General features: G+C 35.7%; 1 protein-coding gene and 1 pseudogene across 9 annotated transcripts in view; both read right to left on the bottom strand.

Moving 5' to 3' along the window:
• CDH18 (cadherin 18) overlaps window positions 1–22,085 on the bottom strand; it is a 1,009,468-nt gene that overhangs the window by 200,045 nt on the left and 787,338 nt on the right. The gene's annotated exons all lie outside the window — the stretch shown is intronic.
• LOC123380436 lies at window positions 16,330–18,032 on the bottom strand (annotated as a pseudogene).

The following is a 22,085-nucleotide window of genomic DNA, read 5'->3' as shown; positions in this document are numbered from 1 at the left end:
CCCACTTGTGCTCTGTCTCTCTACCTCTCAAAAATAAGTAAATGTAAAAAAAAATAAAACATAAATTATTTAAATATAATTTGGATATGGGACGAGATTATACCTACAATACTGAAGGGGAGCTGATTATGTGATCCCAAGTGTTATAAACTCTAAGTTTATATCTGAGCTATAGAGAGATTTAGATCTAGATCTAGATCTATATATATTTATATAGAGAGATTTCTGAGCTATAGAGAGCTCTACTCAGCATTTATATGATTTCTTCAAAAATACAAAGAACACTAAGAAAAAAAGGGCAACATGAAATAATATTTGACTCATCTTTGAAGTTTACAATATTTATAGCTAACACTTTTAAAAATTAAGATTCAATACATATGATTATTTTGACAGCAATCCTCTTATTGTTTGTTCAATTTGTACAACCTCAAAATCGACTTCTAGAATTAGTACAAGTCACAGTTTTCAATTTCAAGCAACATATATTCCTAGAATTTGTGTGAAAGAACTGAAACCAGCTTAATGTTTTCAAAAGTTAAAAAATAAATTAAAACTTTTATTTAAATATTTTTAAACTTTATTTTTTATTTCTTCTGAGAGAGAGAGAGAGCAAGTGGGACAGGGGCAGGGAGAGAGGGAGACAGAATCCCCAGCAGGCTCTGTGCTATCAGCTTAAACTCACAAAAAGTGAGATCATGACCTGAGCAGAACTCAAGAGTGGATGCTTAACCAACTGAGCCACCCAAGTGTCCCAAATTATAACTCTAGAACTATCTAAAATAATGAAATTGCATCTTTCTTGGGAGTTATGGTTGGGAAATATTTTATGATTTCTCTATAATTAGTGATCTGTACCTCCCTACACATCCATTCCCTAAAATTCATGGTATCTCACTCTGTCATCTTATTTTAATCTTTCCCTGATATAATCAGATGATGGCACTAGAAAATATTACCAGGAAAGTTGAGCTGAGCAATCTGAATCAAGTTCCCAAACTTCAACTAATCCATCTCAAAACAAGGCCAATTGTCCATTTTCCTATTCTGCACACGTCATCCCCTAGCATGTGCTTGCACATATGTGTCCAAAAACCGACACACAAACCCAGCCTCCATGACAGAGAAGAAATTTCCACCACATCAGTAGGTCCAGTCTCCTCAATACTTAACATGAGGGCATATTTAATTTTTTTAATGTTTATTTATTTTTGAGACAGAGAGAGACAGAGCAAGAATGGGGGAGGGGCAGAGAGAGAGGGAGACACAGAATCAGAAGCAGGCTCCAGGCTCTGAGCCATCAGCCCAGAGCCCGACGCGGGGCTCGAACTCACCGACCACGAGATTGTGACCTGGGCTGAAGTCGGACGTCTAACGACTGAGCCACCCAGGCGCCCCACGAGGGCATATTTAATTCATCAGGCTATTTTCTCAAGCTGCACGTTCTTTCCACAATTCTCTACTATTTAGAAGATTGTTCTGAGAAATGGTGATGGAAAAATACGGAGGTGGTAACCAAAACCCTACTTACTTTGAAAGGAATGTCATAAAATCTGATATCTAACAAGTAGTTTCCTCCATATACCTGTATGTTTTGGATTTATAAATTATCTGACAAGAAAATAAAAAGAAAATCATCGGACATATTTTAAAGCACACTTAGTCTTCAAAAAACCAAAATATAACCTTGTTTTTGAGTTCATATACATTTAACTTGATACGGTGCCCAGTATATAGAGTCTCAAGTTTAGTCATAATTAGGCTGTGTGTGTCTATATGGAAGTAGGGAGGGGATAATTTTCCTCTTTTACCTCTTTTGCCTGTTACAGTCTTTGGTACTTTGTGGAAGATTAATGTTAGTGAAGGTTTATTGAATGTAAGTAATTATTTGTTGAATGAATGAATGACAAGGGCAACTACATATGATGGATGACATAACATAATGAGGCAAGAAAGCTCTCAGGTGACATTTCAAAAAGGACACCTAGAAGAGAAGATACGGCAACAGGAAAGAAAATCTTTCTCCATCTCAGGAACAGAGCCTGGAAGCAGCTAGGACAGTGCCTGAAACAGAGTGAGGCTCAGGTAATTAGTGTTGAATGAACTCAGTCCTTTTATTTCATTCCATTGCCTGTGAGATAACACGATGCCTATTTTCTGGTGCATGACTGTGTGCACATGTTTGTGCCTGCATGTGTGAAAAGCATGGGGGACAGAATTATAGCTCCAAGTCTGTGTGGATGCACAGAAAACAATGCATCAATTTGCTGGAAGGATACACTCATAATTATTATTTTTTTTCTGCGTTGACCTTCTGTCTCCAAACTAATGATTTGTTTATTGAACAAGTACAAATTAGGGGCATAAATGGTGATTATGTTGTATCTTTGCTACAAAGGGTAACTTTTAAAATATCACTGCCGTGTTAAATCTAAGGATGCAGGGCTCGTGAATACTAAATAGCATCTTGCTACTCAGTAAGAGACAAAACGAATGATTAGTGATCTGCTTATACAACAGAAACAGCTAGTCTACTCCATGGAAAATTTAGAACACATGAAAAGCCTAAAAATGTATGCAATCACTTATAAAAATAGTCACAAAACCGCAATTATTGTCCCGAAGATCACTGACAATGATGCATGGACTTGTCCTTTACACGGGTTTCCACATTGCAATCAGCATCCTGGGTGCTGCCATGAGGGATAAGATAGTGCTCTCTGAGTTGAAGTTGACACTTCAGATAACTTCAACTCTTAGAGTTCAAGTCAGAATTTATTCAGAGCACTGAGTACCACAACCTTTGACTACAACTGTGACCAAAGTTGAATTCCCTATGCACATAAGGAGGTTAAATAACTTCCAAAAGTGAGTTCATTTCCAATATCACCAATCAAGGGTTGGAATATAACCTCAAACATAAAAGTCAAATCCAGTTGATTGCACTGCTCTCTTTACCTACTGCCAGATAAAATTATATATTTTAGCACTATTTACTTATAATATGTGTGGCTGCATACATGTGTTGCAATTAGATTTTGTTACAATAATAATTCCTTGATGTGTATAGAGCTTTTTTTTTCTCCAAGGTAATACAAACAAATGGAATGAAGTTCCATGCTCATGGCTTGGAAGAAAAATTATGGTTAAAATGTCCATGCTGCTCAAAGCAATCTACAGATTCAATGTAATCCCTATCAAAATACCAACAGGACTTTTCACAGAACTAGCACAAAAGATCCTAAAATTTTAATGGAACCGCAAAAGACCCTGAATAGCCAAAGCAATGTTGAGGTATCACAATTCCAAATTCTAAGAAATACTGCAAAACTGTAGTAATCAAAACAGTATGGTACTGGCACAAGAAATAGGCACATAGATCAACAGAACAGAATAGAGATCCAAGAAATAAATCTGCAATGACATGGTCAATTAATCTGTGGAGGAGGGAGAAGTTATATGCAATAGGGCAAAGACAGTCTCTTCAGTAGATGATACCTGGAGAACTGGACAGTTACAGACAAAAGAATGAAACTGGACTACTTTCTTACACCATACACAAAAATAAATGGATTAAGGATCTAAATGTGTGATCTAAAATCATGAAACTCCTAGAAGAGAACACAAGAGAATTTCTCTGACATCAGCCAGAGCAACATTTCTCCAGATAAGTATCCTCAAGCAAGAAAAACAAAAGGAAAAATAAACTACTGGAACTACACTAGAATAAAAAGCTCTTGCACAGTGAAGAAACTATCAACAAAACAAAAAGAAAACCTACTGAATGGGAGAAGATAATTGCAAACAATCTATCTGATAAGAGAGATTTTGATATTAGTCAAAATATATAAATATATAAAGAATTTATATCAAAATATATAAAGAATTTATACAACTAAATACCAAATAAAAAAAATCCAGTTTAAAACTGGGCAGAGGACTTGAACAGACATTTTTCCAAAGATATACAGAGCTATATATGCATGTGCCTTTGATATTATGTAAGTTTTTAAAATATCCATAGCTTTCTTAACAGGTAACAGGGGTAGGCATTTTTATTTTCATTTAATAGGGAAAACACATGACGCTCAAAGTCATGAATGGACTTAATCGGGTCACAAGGGGAGTACACAGTAGAGAAGAAATGCACCTGTAGCATTTGAATCTGTGTCTGGTGCTCTGTCTTCTATAAACTTGTGCCCCCAGAGCTCACCAGTAATTTTTTTTTAACAGATTAGGGCTTGACTTTGAAAACAAAAAAAAAAAAAAAAAGGAAGTGTAATATCACATATTTTTCAAGTAACTGTCTCTTTAAATTGAACTTCTAAAATCAAATTTGAGCTTAGAATCTTTACTGGAATTTGAAGGAATTTTGCTAACATAATTTTATGCATCTTTTATGGAAAAGACTATTTAATTCATAAAAGTAAATCAATTGTTTTATTTCATAAAACAATTTTTAAAAATTTTAAAACTTAGGTAACTAAAGATCAGTTGTGTTTTAGTTAATCATAATAGACGACTGATTCTTGGGGTAACCACATTCTTTGTACCATATAAATATCTTATAGGACACAGAGTAAATCTCATTGCTGTATTCTGTGATGGTCTAAAAATGGTTTAAAAGGCTCTGGTAGTCCTGATTCCCTGGAACTCCATTAATTTTTAATAAAGACCATTAGTTTCAGTATAGACTTGTGTCGTATCTCTGATACTTTCATGTAAATACATTCTCCCCAAAAACTAGATTTAAAAGGTATATCTTGATTTGGAGGTTAAAAATGTATTCATGATAAACCTATAAGGTTTTGTGAAAGTGTCAGTATGCTTTATTGGCAAAGACATGCTACCAAGAGCATGGGGTATTGTGTAATCAATGTCAGCTTTAGTGACAGAGAAGGCTGAATTTGTCTAAATGCTGTCAACACTAACAATATTATTCAGTAGAATCCTGTTGTAAACATGACTCATCATCTATAAAAGAGATCACCAGAGCCACCCAGTTGCTCTCAATAAGACTGAACATATTCACAATTTCTAAATGTGGCTTCAAATGAAATTGAACATATTTGTCTAATTGTAACTGGAAGAATGTGATGAACACTGTTGAGGTGAATATCTGAGAGGGACAGTTTCTGTTTCCTGGTAATTTTTGTTTTAATCTGAGAAGGGAGATACAGGAAGGAGGAAGTGATTTAGGCCCTGATTTTATTCCGTTAACCAAACAAAACTTAATATTTCACAGAGTCCTGCACATACAGGGCAAGCGACAAATACTGACTGAATGAATGAATCCATTGAAATGAATCTTATGAGTAATTTTGCTTTATATAAGTTATAAAAATAAATGGCAGCTCCAGTTGAAACATAATTACATAAGGTAATGCTTGTTAAAACAAAAAAAGAAAAAGAAAAAAAAAGGAAATGGCCAAAGTAGAAAATTTGACTTGTTTTATACTCTAAAAATATAAGCCCCACCCACATATATCTCAATATTCAGTGGTTACTGTAGTTGATTCTGACTTTCCAAATACAAAGGAAATTAAATCTCATTGTTTATTTGGAATAAAATAATTAGCTATAGATCAATCTCAGCTTATTTCATATCCTTTATGTTAACAGAAGTACATACAACTGATACCTTATTTAAATTGCATTTTTAAATGAAAAATTGCATATTTAATGTCTTCCTTTTGGTTGTAGACATACTAGTTATCATAAGTGGCTTATATTCTAAATATATGATTTAGAGAATTCCATTTTACCATACAGGGCAATAGAAAACTTTAAAGCATGAATCATTTTATGCAAGTTTTATTCTTAAATCTTATCTTCTCACAATACTATAGAAAGTCATCAGAAGTAAATTTGACACTGTGCTATGCTTGAATACTCCTTTGAAAGGCCCTAGCTTTTGAACAAAGGAAGAAAATATAAGAAGAAAGTTCAATATTTCTAGAATAAGAGAATACATTTTTTTAAGGTCACATGGAGAAAAATTGAAAGCCTTTAACTTTAATGGGCTCATGATGGGCATAGTAATAAAAAGGCTTTATCAAGATTAAAAAAAAAAAAGTGATGTGGACAGCCTTGAGTGTATCCCGTGAGTTTCCAGAGAGAGAAAGTAGTCAATCCATCTAAGTCTTTACGGTGCCTGCTCAGTGATCTGCCTCCATCTTCCTCGGATGAACATGGGCCCTGGCTAGGGAAGCAGTTCCTAATCTTCCCCTCTCCAGATCTCTTAGGGATACCTTAAAGAAATCCACTTGGAATCTTCCTTCTGCCCCTGGCAAGTAAGAACATTTTTAAAAACCTGCAAATGCAGCACTATTCCATCTGAGATAAATTATATCTATGCCTGTTTATATACGCCTGGCTTACCAAACCCAGCCTGTTTTATCAGTGCTGCAAAGAGCTATATTCATTTGGGAGCCACACACTCTAGCCTATATTCCAGAACAGGTCACATTAATGATTATGAGATCATTTTGGTGAAATGATTTATGTAGACCCACAATATTAAACTATAGAAGTCTTCTGAAAATGAATTATTTGTTTCATCTGTTTTTCTAAAAAGAGTATTACCATTTGTAACTGTGCACATTGGGATGAAAGACTTGCTATTATTTTGTTGATAGTCCATTGTGTTACCATTTCATCAATATATCAAATCATAAAATTGATATAGTAGTCCTTGGAATCCAAAGGTCAGGAAAGAAGTGATTTTCTAAATTGAATATGGATCTTGACTATATCAAAAGCTCATTTGACTCTAAAACATTCCCCCCAAATTGATAATGATCTTTAAAACAGCTATATGTTCGAATGAATTATGACACACAAGTTAAAAATTCCTACAAATTCATAGTCATGGGATGAGTACAATGTTGTAAAATAGCATATAATAAAAATTTTAAATAGGCAAGATTTCCAGCCATCCAAAAGTTGAATACTTTAGATACGTGTGTGAAATAAAATAATAGATCTATGTAAATGATACTAAAAAAAGATTGATGTTGGAGATAATGAGAAAGTGAAAGACTGAGCTCAAAATCTATGTATTTCAAAGTTTCTGTGCTTTGAAGAGATCATGATAGGGGATCATACCCTTTGGACTTGAGAGGGATGATTATTATTTAAGGTTTGACTTGAAGGTGAATTAATGGCATATGAATAGCAACTCTATGCTCTCAGTAGAGGTTATGATGTCAGTTTCCTTCACAACTCTTCCTTAGGATAGTCATTTCAGTATGTTTTTCTTCTGTACACTGTGCCACTTCTTTACATGACCCCAAACATAAATGAGGCCTCCTTCTTTCTGACCATAGCAGAGAAGAACACTGGCTGGACCCTAATCCGAATTCCCTCTGTCCTGAAACATTGCATGAGTTATATTCTAACATAATACTTTTTTTCTAATATAGAAATATTTCAATGACCAGAGTTTATTTAGTAAGTTAGTTCAGCATTTATTCAATACAGATGCATACACAGGCATAGTCACTGATTATATGCACATCCTTAATCTTTTAGCACACTAATTTTGCATTGGGATATATATGTTCATCCTAGCTGTCTTATTAAATGTTCCCAAATACCCTGCAATGGATCCGTGGGAAGGCTAAATAGTGTTTCCCAACTACATCTCCTATATAGGATCCAGACCAGAGTGTAAAGTCTTCAAATTGAGTGTTCTTTCCACTATAAATATAGTTCATATTCTGAAGATACCTCTTTATACCTAAAGTGTTCTTTATGTTAAATTCATTCTAGAAACCTGTCTTACCTTCTAAAAAAGATAGGTTTAATTATTTCCTAAAGTAGTCATTATTATATGACCTATCAAATGTTTTTAGCCTCTTAATGACTAAGATTCTGTATAACTTATCCTATGAATCAGAATTGTGAATCTAACATCAAATATTTGCTAAGAATACTCATGCTACTTTGCATGGAACAAACAATGCCAATGTTATTCAATGGCACATATCTAAAAATTGAAGAATTATATCAAAGGCAAGAAAAGGCTTTTGTTAAGTTTTTATTTAAATTCTAGTTAGTTGACGTACAGTGTAATATTAGTTTTCAGTGTATAATATAGTGATTTGACACTTTCATACCACACCTGGTGCTCATTACTACAAGTGCACTCCTTAATCCCCATCACTTATTTAACCCAACTCCCCACTCACCTCCCTTCTGGGAACCATCAGTTTATTCTCTGTAGTTAAGAGTCTGTTTCTTGGGCTTGCCTCTCTTTTTCCCTATGTTTGGTATTTACCCAAAGATACAAAATACTAATTCAAAATGATACACGCACCCCAATGTTTAGAGCAGCATTACCTACAATAACCAAACTATGGAAACAGCCCAAGTTTCCACGGACTGATGAATGGATACAGAAGATGTGGTATATACATACAATGGAATATTACTCACCCATAAAAAGAATGAAATCTTACCATTTACAACACTGTGGACAGAGCTTGTGAGTATTATGCTAAATGAAATAAGTCTATCACAGAAATACAAATACCATATGATTTCACTCATATGTGGAATTTAAGAAATACATATATAAAGAAACAAATACATATATATGTATGTATATATATATACATACATATATACATTCATACACACACACACACACACACACACACACACATACACATAATTAATGACTATCAAGCAAATGTTAGGAACTATCCTGGTATCTTAAATATATCAGCTCTAACCTACAAACTAATCATATAAGGTACTCATTGGTTTTTCCATTTTTCAGATAATGAAGTAGAGACTGAGAATAAATTACTTTTCTGAAATCACAACCATTAACTCCTTCTATTAAGTCATGCTCATTTTCTTACATATAGTTATTGAAAATCATGAATTTGGTTGAGGTAGTCCATAAATAATGTCCCAGAATAGCTCATTGAGAAAGAGAGATAATGAAAGAGATTGAAAAAAAAAATCAAATCTTTAGACTCCACATTTCAAAAAATTATTGCATTCTTGACTATTATATTCTCCTGTCCTACTCAAATATTTTCTGTTTTGCACATTGAGAATCATCTTTTTTTTTATTATTCCTGAAAAGGATGTGTTACAAATGTGAATAATAAAAAAGAAATAGTGAGACAGCATGAAGACAGAGAGCTACAGCCATATATATATATATATATATATATATATATATATATATATATATATATAGTTCAACTTCTCTGTCTTAAATTAAACTTGGAAAAGCCCAAGGTGTTAATTTTATTGACTATATTTACATAGAGCCGTCAGGTGCCTTAAACAAAAGACTGCTCCTTTGCGTCGCCACTCCCATCGATCAGTTAATCAAGCAGACCTGGAGAGAGCAGCTCACCCACGTTTGGCAGCACTGGGGGGATGTAGACAACAATAAACTATTGTGACAGGCATAAAAATGATGCTTGATTTGTTTGCAAGTGACGATATTAGAGGAAACGGAGCATCGTGAGTGTGTAGAAGCCATGCCAGTAACACTGTAAGTAAAATCATAAATGCTCAGTTAACAGAAAATGTCATATATAAGACATCAGGTATTTTTTCACAGAATGAATGAATGATGCTTCAAGAATATGAAATAAGTGTCAGTTGTGGGCCCTACTATATATGACACATATTTTAAAAATTACATGTATAAGATGAATATAATTTAATAACATATATATATATATATATTTTCTAAAAGCTGTTTATATGGCATGTTTGCATTTACTTTCATTTTCTGAAGTTTGCCTGTACAACTTCTGCACAGAAAAGGATTGAGACCATAAAGCCCTCATCTCTTAATACTTATGCTACTTCTTGGATGAACGCTTCACAAACTAAGAAAGACAGTCTCCTGTGAGTCTTTTGCAAGCGTGGATGTGCCAATGGCAAAGCCTTTCTGTCAGTACATTTTGGGGGACTCATAGGTCTGTGCATGTATTTGTGTACCTGAATATCCCCACTAGGAAGGGCTTTTATTTTTTTCTCACAAGACTATCCCATGGGTCTTGTTGCCGCATAACTATTTTTTTTAAAGAATTCTCACTCTGGGAAACTCCTTAGTTATCAGATTCAAAGGAAAAATTAGGAAATATGTTAATTTTAGAAAAACATAAGACAGATGACTAAGGTGGGGAAATGTGGTGAGAAAAATAAAAAAGTTGAAGAAACAAGGGTCAAGAAATACAAAGAGAAGAAACAGTGACTGTTGTAGGTTATTATAAGTAATAAAATAATTGGTATTAAATGCATAAAAATGACTAAAAATGGCTAAAATATTAACCTGTGTATATTTTGGGAAATAGCAAAGTCGGAAATATTTCAAAAGATGCGTGAGGTTGGCCAGGTGGCTGGTGATTGGAAAGACAATTCCTCTTCAGGAAAAAGTCCCTACTCCATGTATCTCTAGAAGGTTGAAACCTGCTTGTATATGTCAGATGAACAAACATGAGGCAAAAGAACGTCCTTATTTCTCTACATATTAACAACAAGTTTCTGTGGAATATTCTGAAAGATATTGAAAAGATGGAAGCAAGAAAAACGTTGCCTGAAGAGTGGGAAAAATGAGACACCTCTGGAATGAAAACAGTAGTTTAAATCTCCTATGGCACAGTTTTTAACGAAGAATTTGTAATATTTAGAGTTTCAAGTTAATTCTTTTTCACATCGATCATAATTATTTTTCACATACCCTCAGCCTTCAGAAAATATCTGGACCACCCTGAATTCCTGTATTAGTAGCATTTGAGGCAACAAAGGAATGAGGACTCTGTTTCCCTGCAGAGCTAAAATTAGGAGTTAGGACCTGGTAAGCAGGGGGGAAGCTTCCATCCCACCTTTTTCTCTTTTCTTTTCTTTTGTTTTCTTTTGTTTTGTTTTGTTTTGTTTTCTTTTCTTTTCTTTTCTTTTCTTTTCTTTTTTTCTTTTTTCTTTCTTTTCTCTTCTCTTCTCTTCTCTTCTCTTCTCTTCTCTTCTCTTCTCTTCTCTTCTCTTCTTCATCTCAGGAAAATTCAGAATACTGAGGAGAATACTTTTCTTCCCACACTACTCTGAGATAGGAGTTGGAGCCATTTATTTGTATTTTAAAGGAAGGATTTATGCCATAAAGTTAAAAGAGTTAGACACTTACAGCAAAAGAAAAAGAAAAAAAATGAGAGAAAAATAGAACAAAAATATTCTTAAAATCACAATTTCATTATTCTTTTCTGATTCAGATATACAACCTGTCTAAATTCAATATATGAAAGACAGGGAAAATTCTGAAACATGAAATAATTATGGTAATAAATAAAATTAAAGTACTTATTAGAAGCTGGTGTTATTTTGGAAACCACCTTCAAATCATATTGCATTCCTATAAAAATAGTGCTTTCTTCTAGAGATCACACAGTTCACTAATCATTATAGAAGACACAAACATGAGTAATGGGAGTTCTCAAGGAGTTTGCGTTCCAAGAATTTGTTTCTCAATTATATACATAGAAAACGTTTTTTTTTTCCTTTCTTGGTGATAGTTTCTTGGTGACCCTGCAACTTTCTAATGATTTTTTTCTTTATTTTGATGCCCAAAACACTTAGTTTTTTCAGAGAAGTTACATTTTATGTCCATCATTTGAGAAAATCCTAAATTAGAATGCTACACAAATGACAGAAATGGAAAAATTAAAAAAAAAAGATGTCTATAGAAGACCAAAGATGAGAAAATTCTACACAACATAATAAAAAATAATACTAATGTTAAAAATTCAAAATTTGCAACAAGAGTAATACAAGAAATGTTGAAGGTGTTAAAAGGGCTTCTTTAAGCTGAAAAGAAAGGGTACTTATTAGCAAAACAAAACAAACAAACAAAATATATATTTATATATAAAAGGCCAATTCTCATTGGAGAGGTGAATATGTAGTTAAGGTAGTGGATTAATCATTTATAAAGCTACTATTAAGGTTAAAAGACAAAAGTAGTAAAAATAATTATAACTACAAATATTACTTAAGGGATACACAAGATAAAAAGATATAAAATGTGACATCAGAAACAAGCTGGCAGTGTGGAGGAGTTAAAAGCAGAGTTTGGAATCCAATGACACTTAAGTCGTTTTTTATTTAAAATAGACTGTTATAGGCCTAAGCTGTTATATGTAAACCAGATTGTAACCACAAAACAAAATCCTATAGAAGCTACACAAAGATAAATAGGAATTAAAGCATACTACAAAAGAAAGCCAACAAACCAAAGACGGTTGCAAGAATAGAAAGGAACTATGACATAACCTGAAAACAATTAACTGAATAGGTAAAAGTATACATCGATCAATAATTACTTTAGATATAAATTGACTAAATTCTCCAATCAAAAGACACAATGTGTCTGAGTGCATAAACATAGATGCACACACACACACACACACACACACACACACACACCAAGACCCATCTATACCCTGGCTACAAGAGACGTAAGGACACAAACTGAAAGTGGAGGAGTAGAAAAAGATAGTCCATGCAAATGGAAACCAAAAGGAAGCTGGGGTAACTACATTCACATAAGAGAAAATAGATTTTAAAACACAAACTGCAATTAGAAACAATGAAGGACATTATGTGATGATAAAAGCGTCAATCCAACAAGGGAAGGTGACATTTGTAAATATTTGTGCACCCAACATATAAGAGAACATATGGAGAACCAACAAATATAAAGCAAATACTAACAGACCTAAAGGGAGAAATAGATAACAATACAATAATAGTAGAGGACCTTAACACCCCATTTACATCAATGGATAGATCATCTAGACAGAAAATCAGTAAGGAAACATTGGCCTTAAATAACCCATTAGTCAAGATGGATGTAACGGATATACACAGAACATTTCATCCAACAGAATATATATTTTTCTCACGTGCACATGTAACATTCTCCAGGATAGATATATTAGACCAGAAAACAAGTGGAAAGAAATTTAAGAGGATGAAATTCTTATTAAGTATATTTCCAACCACAATGATATGAAACTAGTAACCAATTATAAGAAAACTGAAAAAAAAAGCACAGATCTGTGGAGATTAAATAACATAATATTCAGTATTCAGTAAGAAATCAAAGCAGAGATTTAAAAATACCTTGAGAACAACAAAATGGAAATACAAAATACCGAAATTTATGGTATACAGCAAAAGTAGTTTTAAAAAGAAGCTCATAAAGATAAATGCTTACTTCAATAAAAAGATAAACTTCAGACAAACAAACAAACAAACAAACAAAAAACACCTAACTTTATACCTCAAGGAACTAGAACAAGAACAAAGCCCAAAGATAGGAGAAAGAAGAAAATAACAACGGTCAGAAGAGAAAAAAAATAGACACTAAAAATAGAAAAAAAAAATCAGTGAAACTAAGAGCTGGATGAGAAATGAAAAAAGGAGGTGTTACAACTTGCTGACACAGAAATACTAATGATCATAAAGATTACTATAAAAATTATATGCCAAAAAATTGACAACCTAGATGAATAAATTTGTAGAAACATACAATCTACCAAGCCTGGATCATGAAGAAATAGAAAATGTGAACAGGTCAATTTCTACTAAAAAGGTTGAATGAGTCATCAAAAACCTCCTAACAAAAGTCCAGCACCAGACGTCTTCACTGAAAAGTCCACCAAAAATTCAAAGAAGATTTAATACTAATCGTTCTCAAACTCTTCTCCAAAAACTAAAGAGAGAATGCTTCCAAACTCATTTTATACCCGCATTATCCTTGGATAAGGACCTCATTAGAAAAGAAAATTATAGGCCAATATCCCTAAAGAATATAGATGCAAAAAAACCTCAAGGAAATATTAGCAAACCGAATTTAGCCATACATTAAAAAAGAATCACACACCATGATCGGTGGGATTTATTTCAGGAACATCAGGATGGTTCAACATCTACAAATCAATTAGATGCACTATATTAACAAAATGCAAAATAAAAATCATATGACCCTCTTAATAGATGCAGAAATAGCATTCGACAAAATTCCACTTTGATTTATGGTTAAAAACTCAACAAAGTAGACATGGAGGGAACATACCTCAACATAAAAAATGCCACATATGACAAAACCACAGCTAACATCACATTTGTTACAAGGTGGAAGAAGGTCAGTAATCTATCTTCCAGATTGAGGAGCCACTTTATTATAAAAAACAAACAAACAAACAAAAAAACAAAACCAAGCAAGCCACTCCATACCATTTACAGAGTTTTGTTCAAGGTGACTTGCTGATGGGCAATTGAGCTGACAGATGATTCAGAGCGCTACCCAGCCATTTTCAGTTCCTATCTAGATCTTAATCCCCAGCCTTTATGGAATGAGGGGCATGGTGGTGAGATCACAGGGCAGTTCACCAAAGCTGCACCATCTGTGTGCAAGAGGGTAGCTCTACCAGTAACATCACGGGGCAGCATCCGTGGGCCAGAGTGGAGAAAAGGACACAGGGTCTAAGATAGAGTCTGTGTGGTCAGAACTCCTACACTCCACCCCCAACATCGTTACGGCCACAATTGATTTCTCATTTTGTCATTGCCACAAGCCCCAGCCAAATCTACATCTAATTTACATCTCACATCTATTATTAATACCCTCAGGACCTGTACTTTTTTTCCTTGCCTTTGAGAAAGCCTCTCGTTGGTTAGCATGCCAATTCTATTAGCTTCCCATCTTTTTGTTGTTGTTTTGTTTTGTTTTAAAGAAATATAAAACTATTGACCACGGTCTACCGGTATTTACAATAAAGTAAATAGTATACAGCTGGATAATATTCTGACTACAAACTTACTGTTTTTCCTGGTTTCTGCTGAACGAGTAACTCAAATACTGAGAAGATTAAGCTGACAATAAGGTATGTATTGGGGTAAAGAAAAAACATGAAGGTCAAGAGTTTAGATCACAGAGGTCTGTCCCCCCCATTTATTTTTTTAATTTATTTAAAAAAAATTAATGTTTATTTATTTTTGGGAGAGAGACAGAGACAGAGAGTGAGTGACGGAAGGGCAGAGGGAGAGGGAGACACAGAATCCGAAACAGGCTCCAGGCTCTAAACTGTCAGCACAGAGCCCAATGTGGGGCTTGAACCCACAAGCAGTGAAATCATGACCTGAGCTGAAGTTGGATGCTTAACCCACTGAGCCATGCAGGTGCGCTTTGTCCCCCCATTTATTCCAGCAGGTGCTAAATTGCCAGCATCTCTCTCTGACCATCTGATTATGATCAGGTTTCCATGAACAAGTCTTCAACATTCCATGCATCATGACCTTCTTTTAGTCAATGCAGCACAGGGATTTCAACTTCTTGAAAAGGAATGGTTGACTAGAAAGAACCTTTAAATGTCCATTTAACTAAGTTTTTTTTTACCTACTTAAAACACACCAGGACTTGTCTAGTTTTCTCATTTAGGTGGGGAGATTGTTGGTAGTGATAAAATTTTCCTTTCGGGGATCTTGCCAACAAACTTGCATTTGTGTGACTGTAGACATGATTTCCGATATGGCTGCTGTCAAATTTCCAATTTTAATTGCTTACCTCATATTTAAATTGCCCAATTAATTGCAAAATTTGAAAGGTTAAGGCTTCAGGAAAAATTTCAGTGTAAGTGATATATTTCTTAGGTTGCTGAAAATGATGGCGTCCCAGAAACATGGGATTATCCATGGTTATAAAATGCTGTTTTTATTTTGGGGAATGTTAAAAGGAAAGAAAAAAAGAAAACCATTTATGTATGTATTTTAAGTATACACACAAAAACCCCCCAAATAAACAAGAAACCCAAAATGGTCCTCAGGCATATAGGAGTTAAAGACAAATTCTGATTGAGTAACAACTATGAAGGTTTGTTCAATTTTTAGAAAAATATTTAGAAAAGGTGTTCTCTAAAGCAGGGGAATAATATCTGGTCTCAAATATTATTTTCTGATAAAGGAAGCAATTACAGAAAGCTTTTATTTGTTCAAAGTAACCAGTGCTATAGATGCAAAAACCCCCAACAACTCCCCCAATACTATTTCAAGACACACATATCTAACTTGATTTTTCATTTGAATGATATCTATTCACATTAATAAATCAAAAAAACAATACCTAGATTACCTATATAATATATACATATATATACATATACATATATATACACATACATATATACATATACATATGTATACATATGTACACACACACACACACACACATATATATATATATATATATATATATATATATATATAAAATATATATTCATACATAAAAAGCAACACAAACAATTACTGAACCTCATCCTCTGGACAAGAATGCCAAGTTAGTCTCTCTTCACAAAAAAACAATTACAATCGGAGGACACTTCGTATTTGCCTTTCACCACCACCGTCTGCCTCATCTGAATCTTTCCACTTCATCAGAAACATTAACTCTCCACTGCTGTCTGTGCACCAATTATTCGTTCAGGATCAAGACCTCTGGCAGAGCCTCTTGGTTTATCAGTAGCATCTCTTTTCTTCTTGGATTTGCTATCATCAGATTCACTGTCAGATAACGATTTTCTTTTTGCACCATCTTTTTCTTCACCAGCTTTTTGAGAATTAAGAAATGCTTCAATTAACTCTGAACAATCTAAATTTTCTTCAGGTTCCCAAGTACTGTCAGCATCTGTAAATCCCTTCCACTTCAGGAAATACTCCACCTTTCCATTCACTACACGTCAGTCAGTACTTTTTTCACCACGAATTCATCAGGCTCTACCTTTTCTACTTTTTTTACTCTTTCCATTCTGCCTCTTCCCCATTTTTTTTTGAAATGCAGTTTTATTGGAGGCCATTTTTTTATTGCAGACTTGAAGAGCTATTATTCACCGCCTCCAAGCTGCTCCAGGTCCCAGGTCTCAGCTTTCCATCTCAAGCGAGGAATATGAGGGTCTTAATATCTTGTCTGATGGGCAATATAAGGTCTCCCACAATCCTATTAAACCAAAAAAGTCTGTAATTCCTTTACCATTTTAGGGACTGGGAAGGCTTGTATTTCAATCCATGACAGCCTTAGGTATCACTTTTGTACTATCTGATCAGATAATGCCCAGAAACTTTACTGATTGGCCTGGACCATGGAACTTTTTGGTATTTACCTCCCAACAATGTGACTTTAAGTCACGTTACAGTCACTCCTGTAATGGCACAGCTGCTGAGACAGAAAGGATGAATCATCCCAAGTTATGCAACCTGAATTCATTTGCCATTGTAGTTTAGATCGAGATCCTGTAGAACATCTACGCCCGGAATATACTAAGGAATGGGAGAAATATGCACTAGAAAACAGTTGGGAGGAAGCCTGGTGATCTTTAGGTAGAGACTAGTTCCTCAGACCTTAATAATTTGTCCCCTGCCACCATGAATAGGCTTTATTTCTCCCTATGCACACACAGATAGCTGTGCATTCAGCTCTAGTTGCCTAGTAGGGCTACTTCAGTCTGTTAGTGCAAGACTAATAAATGGTTAATTCCACATGGGACCTCTGGTTGCCCCCAACTGCACGCACTAGAGGACAACACTGGGCCTAATCCCTATTCTCTAGGGGTCTGGGGTATCTACCCTTGAAATTCCTCCATTAGTGGAAGAGTAATTTGGTGACACACCTGGGTTTTTTGAGCCTTCCTTCAAGGGAGTAAACTGCTTTCCTTTGGGCAACTCCTTCCATAGGTTTAGAAAGACCAGACTGGGTTGTCTGTTTATATTTTCTTTTGAGGTCCAAGATAGCATTAGATCTTGCCACCACGGTTTATAAGAGACCTTGATGGGCCCCATCGTCACCATTTTATCATCAGTAAAGTCATTTGTTTTTCAATTATTTCCCTCATTATGGATTCTCTCCATTTCAGTGAAGTTAGTCACCGTAGCTCCTACTGTAACAATGGGCCCATTAACCACAGGGGCAAGATACTGAAGTCCTGTACCATGCCCCTGGGGCTCACTTTAAGATAGAGTCTTCCATACTAAAGGAAAACAATTCTTTGTCTAGGCTTCTAGAATTCGGAGTGCAAATGGCATGATTCATTGCCATTTGTTTGTGGTTTTTTTTATGCTTATTTATTTTTGAGCCAGACACAGATCACGAGCTAGACACAGAGGAACAGAGAGAGAGGGAGATACAGAATCCAAAGCAGGCTACAGGTTCTGAGCTGTCAGCATAGAGCCCGACCCAGGGCTCAAACTCACAGACTGCGAGATCATGACCTGAGCCGAAGTCAGGCGCTCAACTGTCTGAGCCACCCAGGCGCCCCTCGTTCCTGTTGAAAGTATAATTTCTTTTAGTTCTTCCATAGAATTCCAGTGATACAGAGGGGAGAACACAGCCTCTTCACTAGGCCAGGTTATCTTGATGCTAGCATTTACCTAATCGATCAGATTAGCTAAACACCTGCTATTCTCACCCATGCCTGGGGTATATAGTTTTTGTCACAAGGGAGGTCCAGCAGTGGCTGAGGCCTTTGTAACATCTGAAATGCATTTAACATAATACCGTCTCCTGCAGTATCCAAGAGTGGTAACACACAAGCAGCCACCTCTTCTCTGCCCTTTTGCTTTTAAAGTGCATGTTAGCTCCACCAATTCAGCTGCAGAATGTTCCCTCATTGTTTTCTGACTAATAGGAATTTCTTCTCAGTTATTCCCAGGCTCATGAGTGGGCTGCTGGGTCTTTGTTTGAATCAAAATTTCTTCCTGGAAATCATTTTCTTCCTCTTGATAGGGAAAAAATCTGTTATAAGCTGGCCAACAGGACTCATAGGTGAATTCCAGCCCCTGCCTGAAGACTCCCCTTCCGGGTTCTTCTTCCCACCCTGCTTGCCTCTGGGGCCAAATTGCTACTAATGAGGAATGTAGAAATAACAGACTGTAAGTTGTCCCCTCTGCTATGCTCCGGGCTCAGACCTCTGGAGAATGATCTCCTCTGAGCCCACAGGTGTAAAATAAACCTCCTGCCTTCCAAGATCTCTGAGTGCCACTTGGTTCTGCTGGGTGATCCAGACCAGTTTCCATAACACTCCATTATAATATCCTCATCAGAGGAGTCATTACCTCAGGGATCTCATGATTTCCGGTCCCAGTTCTCCTGAGATATAATAGTTCTCTCTCTAGTGTGTGGTAACCTGTGCCCATACACCTTACATGCCATAATTTCTAACCGTTCTTCCTGCTTTTGAATTCTTTTGGACATGAGGTCTGTATTAGAGGAACATGCAGCTTGTATGTTCTTTCCAGAGCCAATGCTTCTTGGATCTGTTCCAATGCTCTCCTTACTGATAATTCCTTTTCTGTGGTGAATCTTAAGGTATGGGGCAATGGCCAAGCTGTGGTTGCAATAGCTTGATCACTTTCCCTTCTCTACTGCCTTTTCCCTACTATTGTGAATAGAGTATCTAACAATCCCTTAGGTGTTTGGGGGGTGCCATACTGGTCCTAAATGCCCAGAAATCCTGACCAAGATTTCCCACATGGGGGTGGCTGGCCAACCTTGTTTTTCCCCTACATGTAAAGGGCTCCCAGGTGCCCCCCCCCCCTTGCTCACCCTGGGCATGACAAGGAGCTTTAGCCTGGCCTGGTCCTTTTACACATGCTTGTTTTCTTTTCCAGTATCTTGCTAAGTATGCAAATTATTACAAGTTGGAGGAGGGCCAGACTGAGAAGATAGTTTGATACCAAAAAACCAAGCAAGCCATTCCATAATACTATGCAGAGTTATATTCAGGGTAACTTACTGATGGGGCAATCAGGCAGTTAGATGACCCAGAGCAGCTACTCTCAGCCCCTATTCTCTGTTGCTACCTGGGCCTTAACCCCCAGTCCTTAAGGAATGATGGCCATGGTAGTGAGGTCACAGGGTAGTTACGTGAGTCTGTGCCATCTGTGGGTCAGAGGATCTCCATTACTTATCTAAAATGGCATCATCTATGCACCAGAAGGAGAAAACAAGATGGAAGGCCAAAAGTGAACTCAATATTGTCGGCACTTCTACAATACTCAACAGGAAAAAGCTACAACCTTTTCCTCTCATACTAGGAGCAAGACAGGGGTACCCACTCTCACCATTTTTATTCAGCATGGTACTAGAAGTCCTAACCAGGGCAATTATGCAAGAAGTAAAAGGCATCCAAATTGGAAAGGAAGAAGTAAAACTGTTACTATTTGCAGACGAAAAGCTGTTATACATAGGAAACCCTAAAGACTCCAACAAAATGGTTAGAACTAATAAAAGAATTCAGTAACGTTGCAGGATAGAAAATCAATATGCAAAAATCTGTTGCATCTCTATACTGTAATGACAAAGTCAGAAAGAAAATTAGTAAAACAAACTCTTATAATTGCATCAAAAAAGAAGAAAATACTTAGGAATAAATTTAACCAAGCAGGTAGAAGATCCATACACTAAAATCTGTAAGTAATTAGTGAAAAACATAGAAGAAACAAATGAATGGAAATACATTTCATGATATAGCTTAGAAGAATCAATATGTTAAACTATACATCCTACCCAAAGGATGAATCTATAGATTCAGTGCAACCCCTACCAAAATTCCAGTGGCATTTTTCATAGAAATAGAACAGACAATTCTAAGGTTCATAAGACCCAAAATAACCAAAGCAATCTTTTAAAAAAAATTAAAGTTTATTTATTTTTGAGAGAGACAGAGAGAGAGAGAGAGAGAGAGAGAGATTAAAAACACAAGGCGGGGACTCAGAGAGAGAGGGAGACACAGAATCCTAACCACTCAGCACAGAGCCCAATGTGGGGCTCAAATCCATGAACCACAAGATAATGACCCGAGCCAAACTACATTATAAAGCTATAGTAACCAAAACAATATTGTAATGACATAAAAACAGACATATAGATTTGTGGAACAGAATAGGGAGCCTACAAATAAATTCACACATATATAGTCAATTAATACATAACAAATGAGCAAAAAATATGCAATGGGGAAAGGACAGTGTCTTCAAAAAATGGGGTTTGGAAAACTGGACAGCCACATGCAAAAGAATGAATTTGGACTGCTTTCTTACAGCATACACAAAAATTAACTCAAAATGAATTAAAAAGATGAACATAAGACCTGAAACTACAAAACTTCTAGAAAAAAACATAGGCCGTATCTTTCTTTTTTTTTTTTTTAATTTTTTTTTCAACGTTTTTTTTTATTTATTTTTGGGACAGAGAGAGACAGAGCATGAATGGGGGAGGGGCAGAGAGAGAGGGAGACACAGAATCGGAAGCAGGCTCCAGGCTCCGAGCCATCAGCCCAGAGCCCGACGCAGGGCTCGAACTCACGGACCGCGAGATCGTGACCAGGCTGAAGTCGAACGCTTAACCGACTGCACCACCCAGGCGCCCCAGGCCATATCTTTCTTGACATAGGTCTTGGCAATGATTTTTTTTTTTTGACTCTGACACAAAGATAAAAGCAACAAATGCAAAAATAAACAAGTGAGACTACATCAAACCCTAAAGCAACTGCACAGCAAAGGAAACCATGACAAAATTAAAAGGTAACCTATGGAATGGGAGAAAATATTTTCAAGTCCTATGTCTGATAAGGAGTTAATATTCAAAATACACGAAGAACTCATACAAATCAATAGCAAAGAAAAAGCCAAACAACCCAATTAAAAAATGGGCAGAGCACATTTAAAAGTTGCCAGGAGAGTCCATCTTGAAAATTCTCATCACACACACACAAAACAGCTGCAACTTATTATGGCGATGGATGATGACTAGACTTGATAGTGGTCATCATTTCACAGTGGACACAAGTGGCAAATCATTATACTGTACACCTAAAACTGATATAATGTGTTTTAGTGACACTAATTTTTAAGTGGGCAGACAACCTGAATATTTTCCCAAATATGATATACAGGTGGCCAAGATACAGGTGGCCAAGATGTACAACATCACTAATCATCAGGGAAATACAAATCAAAACCACAATGGGCTATCACCTCATACCTCTTAGAATGAATGTTATCAAAAA

The sequence above is a fragment of the Felis catus genome, chromosome A1 (assembly GCF_018350175.1).
Source record: "Felis catus isolate Fca126 chromosome A1, F.catus_Fca126_mat1.0, whole genome shotgun sequence".
In the NCBI taxonomy this organism is placed as follows: domain Eukaryota; kingdom Metazoa; phylum Chordata; class Mammalia; order Carnivora; family Felidae; genus Felis; species Felis catus.
Note: the sequence above shows the minus strand (reverse complement) of the source record. Positions and strands in the feature narration are given on the sequence as shown.